Source organism: Crocuta crocuta, unplaced genomic scaffold, assembly GCF_008692635.1.
Source record: "Crocuta crocuta isolate KB4526 unplaced genomic scaffold, BGI_CrCroc_1.0 scaffold13, whole genome shotgun sequence".
Taxonomy (NCBI): Eukaryota; Metazoa; Chordata; class Mammalia; order Carnivora; family Hyaenidae; genus Crocuta; species Crocuta crocuta.
The window spans coordinates 6903873-6910579 of NW_027530007.1; positions in this window are offsets into that span (position 1 = coordinate 6903873).

A 6707-nucleotide genomic window follows, 5' to 3' on the forward strand; every position below is an offset into this window, starting at 1 on the left:
GGCCCCCCCCCCCGCGCAGCGCCCCAACCTGCCCCTGCAGGCGCCTCGCTCCGCGCACGTGGCAGTCTCCCCACAGGCCTGTGTGCACAGAAGCCTGGGAGACACGTGGCCAGAGGGAAGGCGAAGGGGACTGTGTGACTCAGAGCCACACACGAGGCCGCCAGCCCCCCACACACACACTGTCCCCTTCTCCTGTCTCTGCTCTGGCCCCACCCCAAGGCCGCGGTCCTTTCTCTTCCCTCGATGGGCCTCAGAAACCTGCCTTCCACCTTCTACCGCTCAGCAAGGCATGTTCCCAAACGAAGACAGCTCCCCCCCTCAGAGGAACTGTTTCCAACCAGGAACACGATAGACCATCTCTCAGTCTGCTGCCAGTTCAAGGTAGAAACCAGGTCCACATTCAGAGCCTGGAGCGTGTGGGTTTCTCCAGGCTGGGCCCTCAGAGAACGAGGGAGTTCTGGAATCTTCCATGACCCTCGCTGTAAGGCTCCGTGTGGGTCCAGGGAGTACAGGACAATTTCAGCCATAACCCCAATAGACCAGCTGCTCATCTGCCCTCCTGCAAGCCTTTCTCACCCCCTTGCCTGGCCAGCCTCCCCGCCCCTACAAGACGTGGATCAGGGCCGCCCCCCGTGAAGGTCCCCCACCCGTCGTCTCCAAGGGACTCGTCACCCTCCACAGCCTCACGGGTGATACGTCTGCTCTTCTGGTCTCCAGGCCCCTCAGGGAATGGCGAGCCCCAAGAGGGAGGGTTTTCCATCCGTCCATGCATGGAACCTGCCTCTGATAGCTGCATGGACGTCCTCACACAAGTGAATAGAGCAGCGTGGCCACGTCTGCTTCTCAGAAAACAAGCTGAGTGTGTCCTGCTGGGAGTTTGCAGAGGGGAGGCGTGGCTCTCGGTGAGGGCCAGGGGTCAGACGGCACAGCTCATCGTCAACCTGGGCCTGGCGACCCCTCACTCGGTCCCACGCCTTGCACTGAGGGCGGCTCTCAACCATGGCGAGGCAAAGGCATCTACTTCTCACCGGAACCCTGTAGCCTCCTCTAGCCGGTGGGCTCTGAGCGGAAGTGACGCCACCGCCAGGAGAAAGCATTTGAACCCTGGCATCCAGCCCTCTGGCTTTCTCTTCCCCTGACGTAGACACGTGGGGCACCCTTGCGTTCAGACAAACCAGGGACGGAGGAGGCCTGGCCCCCGAGTCACTCTGCGGAGGAGAGCTGCTCTGGGGGCCTGCCCGCCTCTGTGGCCAACTTACGTGAACAAGAAACAAACTTCCACAGTGTGAAAGCTTTGGGGTTTGGGGCTGTTTGTTACTGCACGGTGGCTAGTTTGTGCAGACTGAAGCATGCGGGCTAGGTCTCAGGGAGGAGCTAGCTTTCCAGTCCCTCCGACGTACGACAGGCTCTGCTTCTCGCCGTGTCCCATCAGAGCAGCGGTGAGCAAACAGACACCCCAGATGAAGGTGAGACTGGTCGGAGGTGAGGGGCACCGTCCTGTGCTCAAAGGAGCAAAGGCGCCACCAGCCCTCCCCTTGATGACAGGCACAGGCAGGCATCTCCATGAGGAAAGAGATCTTCGGGGCCCTGAGCCTTGGGGATTTTTACATCAATGAAATTTGCTCGGCCTGCTCCATTGAGGTCGCCCACACCAGGATCCGGGCTCTGCCATCAAATGCAGATTCTAGAGCCTGTTGCTAGCGGATGAGGCACCTGCCCTCGCGTGGGCAGGCTCAGCCCAGCTCTCCAGCGCTTACAAGCTGCAGGACCGAAGGCACGAAACTTAACCTCCAGGGGCCAGGTTTCCTCGCCTCAAAGGGAGAACACGCTTTCCTTGAGGCAGGATGCGGATGAAGCCAGGTAACGATGGCAGCACATAGCAGGTGCTCAACACAAGGTCGTGTGCAAGGGTCAGCAGGTGTGTGCACAGGCCCACACACGTGTATGCACACACATGCACTCACACGTACTCACACTCACACTGCCCTTCCTTCCCAGCAGAGGTCACTGCCTTCACCACGAGGCCCACCGGCCCTCCAGCCGATTGTCCTGGGAGGGAACACTCCACCCAAGCCGGCCAGTCAGGGCCTCTCTCACAGATTAGGACCTTGGACACAGGGAGCTGGCATTAGCTGGTGGGGCCTCACGGCCTGGGGCCGGAGAAGGCCAAGAGTAGAGATGGTGCTGGTGCAGGAAGCGAGGGTGTGTGTTCCCGGCTCCGCCTCGAAAATCTTGAGCTGCTGTATCCTGACCACGGAAGGTTCTGGCTCTGCTGGGCCATGTGCCCTCTTCTCCCTGTCACAAATATACCCCAACCGAGATGACTGGACTCTGCTCCCCGCATCCTATGTCTCCCTTTCCAGGAGCCCTTCCAGGAGGGCCAGACTTTTCTGTGTGTGTTTTATAGTTACTTTATTTATTTATTTATTTATCTTATTTTTTTAATTTACATCCAAGTTAGTGAGCATATGGTGCAATAATGATTTCAGGAGTAGATTCCAGTAATTCATCCCCTACATGTAACACCCAGGGCTCATCCCACCAATGTCCTCCTTAGTGCCCATCACCCATTTAGCCCATCCCCCACCCACAACCCCTCGGATTGTTTTCTGTATTTAAGACTCTCTTATGTTTTGTTTCCCACCTTGTTTTTATATTATTTTTGCTTCCCTTCCCTTATGTTCATCTGTTTTGTATCTTAAGTTCTTTACATGAGTGAAGTCATATGATATTTGTCTTTCTCTAATTTCACTTAGCGTAATACCCTCCAGTCCCATCTATGTACTTGCAAATGGCAAGATTTCATTCTTTTTGACTATCAAATAATACTCCATTGTATAGATAGATAGATAAATAGATAGATAGATAGATAGGCAGACTACATCTTTATACATTCATTTGTTGGTGGACATTTGGGATCTTTTTATACTGTATGTTTTCTTTTAAACCCACATTCTTTTTTTTTAATGTTTTTTATTTATTTCTGAGAGAGAGAGACAGCATGAGCAGAGGAGGGTCAGAGAGAGAGGGAGACACAAAATCTGAAGCAGCTCTAGGCTCTGAGCTGTCAGTCAGCACAGAGCCCAACGCAGGGCTCCAACCCTTGAACCGTGAGATCATGACCCGGGCCGAAGTCGAACACCTAACCGACTGAGCCAGGAAGGTGGCCCCTAATGTGGCTATTGTTGATAGCGCTGTTACAAACATTGGGGTACATGTGCCCCTTTGAAACATGCACATCTGTATCCCTTGGATAAATACGTAGTAATGCAATTGCTGGGTTGTAGGGTAGTTTTATTTTTAATTTTTTGAGGAAACTCCATACTATTTCCCAGAGTGGCTGCACCAGTTTGCATTCCCACCAGCAGTGCAAGAGGCTTCCCCTTTCTCTGCATCCTCTCCACTATCTGCTATTGCCTGAGTTGTTAATTTTAACCATTCTGACTGGTGTGAGGTGGTATCTTATTGTGGTTTTGATTTGTATTTCCCTGATGATGAGTGATGTTGAGCATCTTTTCATGTGTCTGTTAGCCATCTGGATGTCTTCTTTGGAAAAGTGTCTGTTCGTGTCTTTTGCCCATTCCTTCACTGGATTATTTGTTTTTTGGCTGTTGAGTTTGAAAAGTTCTTTATAGATTTTGGATACTAAACCTTTATCCAATATGTCATTTGCAAAAATCTTCTTCCATGCTGTCGGTTGCCTTTTAGTTTTGCTGATTGTTTTCTTCGCTGTGCAGAAGCTTTTTTCTCAAAAAAGCTTTGAGTTGTTGGTGCAAGAAAGCTGTCCAAGTTCATTCTTCTGCATGTCGCTGCCCAGTTTTCCCAGCACCACTTGCTGAAGAGACTGTCTTTATTCCATTGAATATTCTTTCATGCTTTGTCAAAGATTAGTTGGCCATACGTTTGGGGGTCCATTTCTGGTTTCTCTATTCTGTTCCATTGATCCAAGTGTATTGTTTCTGTGCCAGCACCATACTGTCTCGATGATTACCACTTTGTAAGACATCTTGAAGTCCGGGATTGTGATGCCTCCTGCTTTGGTTTTCTTTTTCAGGACCGCTTTGGCTATTCAGGGTCTTTTCTGGTTCCGTACACATTTTAGGATTGTCTGTTCCAGTTTTGTGAAGAATGCTGATGTTATTTTGATAGGGATTGCACTGAATACGTAGTTTGCTTTGAGTAGTATCAAATCTGTGTGTATTTTAGAAAGTAGATTTTATACCATTCAAGGCACATACATGCACACACTAATGCACTCACGTGCACACATGTGTGCACACATGCACATGCATACACATGCACATGTGTGCTCACGTGCACATGCTAACACATTCACATGCACACATGCATGCACATATGAGCACAGTCACATGCACAAGGCTCATATGCACGCACATGTGCACACATGATCACATGCATACACTCACGTACACCGTTGCGCACATGAACACTCTCACCTGCTCACATGCATGCACGTGCACACACTAACACTCATATGCACACACATACATACACATGAGCACACACAAGCACGTATGAACACACTCACATGCACACACACTTCCCAGGCCACTCAACTAGTCACACCACCCTGTTCTCACCTGCCACTCCCCAATAAGCCTGGGAGCCAGGCCTCCCGTGATGCCTAAGGGAAGAAAGTCCCCTCAGTGTTTATGATCAATGGCTGCATTTTCACTCGCTTTGTCTCCACAGCCTGGATCCTCCATAGAGTCCTCAGAGCCAAGGCCCCCACACCCACAGGCAGCGTCTGAGGCAGGCACCTGAGTCGGGAATCAGCCAGAGGAGGCCTCCAGACGCCAGGAAGCAGGTGTGAGTTATAAGAGCACCTCACTCCCTTGACCCTACAGTCCATGCACCAGACCCGGGTTGTCCCCACAGCGTCCCTGCCCACCGGCAGCGGCCCCCAGGGCTCCGGAGTGGGCGCGGCCAACCAGCCCAGGCCCGGGAGTCAGGACGGAGGCCAGCCGGCTGGAACACAGCAGCCCGCCGAGGATGAAACACAGGTGACCGCTGGCCACGGCTGTTCAGCAATCAGAGGGGACAGAGAAGGGCCCCGGATGCCCAGGGCCCAGGGTGCTGGCCCCACTCCTCTCACGTCGCTGTGCCCGGCAGCCCCGCAGGTGGAAACGGGCCCAGAGGGGTTCCACACTGCAGCTGGTGCTGAGCCAGGCGTCCTGATCTCTGCCCTGGGCTGTTCCATTAGACCAGCCGTGTCCCGGGCAATCCCGAGGAAAGGATGGAGCCGGGGGCACACAGAATCTCCGCCACTTTTAGGAAGAAGGTGCTCATGACCCGCAGCCCACCTGGGACTCAGTGCCAGGGCCAGGATGGCTCAGACACCCTGAACTGGCCTGGACTTCCTTGGCCCGGGCCCACCCTCCTCCCTGGTCTGGGACTGAGGACACCAAGCCCGCACCTGTGCCCACTCTGTCCTTTCTCGTCTGGCCGCAAATAGCCCCAGCCAGTCAACGAGCCCCACGTGACCCACACACGTGCCCTGGGGCTGCGGGCACAAGGCGCCACAGCCAGGCTAACTTCCGACTTCAAGACCTCGTTCCATCCCAGCTCTGCAGGCCGGAAGTCCAACATGCAGGTGTGGGCCGGGCTGGCTCCTTCTGGCGGCTCCGAGGGAGATTCTGTCCCAGGCCCCTGGTCAGGGCTGTGCCAGAGTGGTAGACATCCGCTCCACAAATACTTCCCGGGAGTCTGCCGTGTGCTGGGGGCTTGCTGTAAGCTCCGGGGACAGAGCCGGGAACGGGGGTCCCTGCCCCTGAGGCAGATGCCCCGCTACAGAAAGAGGCAGGAAACGGCCCACAGTGGAACAGCACAGGCGATGGCCCCTGACATCAGCAGAAAGGTGCAGCGGGACCCGGGGAACAGAGCAGGGCCACTGTGCCCAGCGGGGGGTTCTGGGGGAACGTGTGTCCTGCGAGGGAAGCCCGGCCCAGCCTCCTCCCATGCCAGCAAGGTGAGCCGCACCACGTCCCCCGAGTCCTCCAGGTTTCTGCCGTCACCTTGTCGTTAAATAGGCCCAATCGCCATCCAAATCCCTTTCCTCCTTGTCAAGAAGCGTGCGTCCTCGGGCTGGGGCTGGCACACTCCCGCCGGCCCCGTGTCCCCGCCGGTCACATCTCCCACCTTCCCGGTCTGCCCACCGCTGAGGCCGCCCCACACTTGGCTTAACTGCTGTGGCCTTGCTTGGCGGGGGCGGGGGGGACATCCCAGCCCCAGGATCACACCTAGTATCAGACACCCAGACCTTCTCCCTGGCACCTCTTCCTGGGCTGCTCTGCCACAGCCCAGGCTCCGCCGCCCACCCCCTCCCTCCCCTCTTGCTCACCAACCTCCTTCTCCTCCAGGCCCAACTTCCACCTGCATCTTTCTTTTTTAAGTTTATTAATTTTTGTGAGAAAAAGAGAACGTGAGCAGGGAAGGAGCAGAGAGAGAGGGAGACAGAGGACCCCATCAGCACAGAGCCCCACACGCGGCTCGAACTCACGAACTGTGAGATCATGACCTGACTGAGCCACTCAGGCGCCCCACCTGCATGTTTACCTGTCCTTCGCCCAAGTCTCAGGCCGGCTGTCCAGCAGCAGCCGCGGGGCGTCGTGGTCAGGTCCCCAAGGGGGACTGGGTGGCCCTGCTCCATCAACAGCCTGCGATGCTGTCTTTCTAAGCTAAGCTCA